Below are 583 nucleotides of genomic sequence, written 5' to 3'. Positions count from 1 at the left end.
CTTCGGCTATGCGGGTTTCTAGGGGGCGGGGGCTTGGGACCAAAGCCTTGCCCCCCTCCCATGCCCCTTTGGGGGTTTTGGCTGTGTAAGGGGGTGAAGGACTGCCCCTCCCTTCTGAGACCCCTCCTTCCTGGTTTCTGTTCCCTTTTCCTGGCAGTGAATTATGCAAAGGGGGTTGGCAAAGGAAGGGTAGGTGGGGAAAAGCAAGGTGGGAACTTGAAAGATTGGGGGGACTGGGCCTGTAAGGAAGGAGCCATCCCAGTCCCCCTCCGCCCTGCTGCGGCGCTGAGTCATGGGGTCCTGGAGAAGAAGGGGCGGGTGCCTGATTGGCTCGCCCGCCCCTGGGGGCAGCGGGCGGGCCCCGCCCAGCTCCGGAGCGCAGCTCCCTCCCCGGCCTCCCTCCCCTCCCGCGTCCCCGGGCAGGGAATGTCTTGTTCCCGCCGCTCCCTCCCTGGGGCCAGAGGGCAGGGCGGGCCGGGCGGCGTCGTACCCTCTCCTTCCCACCTCCTCCCCGCCCAGGTGCGAGCCGGAGCCGCCACCGCGCCGCCCTGCTCCACGCCGCCCCGGCTGCGGCTCGCGGCTG

This window comes from Marmota marmota, unplaced genomic scaffold, assembly GCF_001458135.2.
Source record: "Marmota marmota marmota unplaced genomic scaffold, marMar, whole genome shotgun sequence".
In the NCBI taxonomy this organism is placed as follows: Eukaryota; Metazoa; Chordata; class Mammalia; order Rodentia; family Sciuridae; genus Marmota; species Marmota marmota.
Note: the sequence above shows the minus strand (reverse complement) of the source record.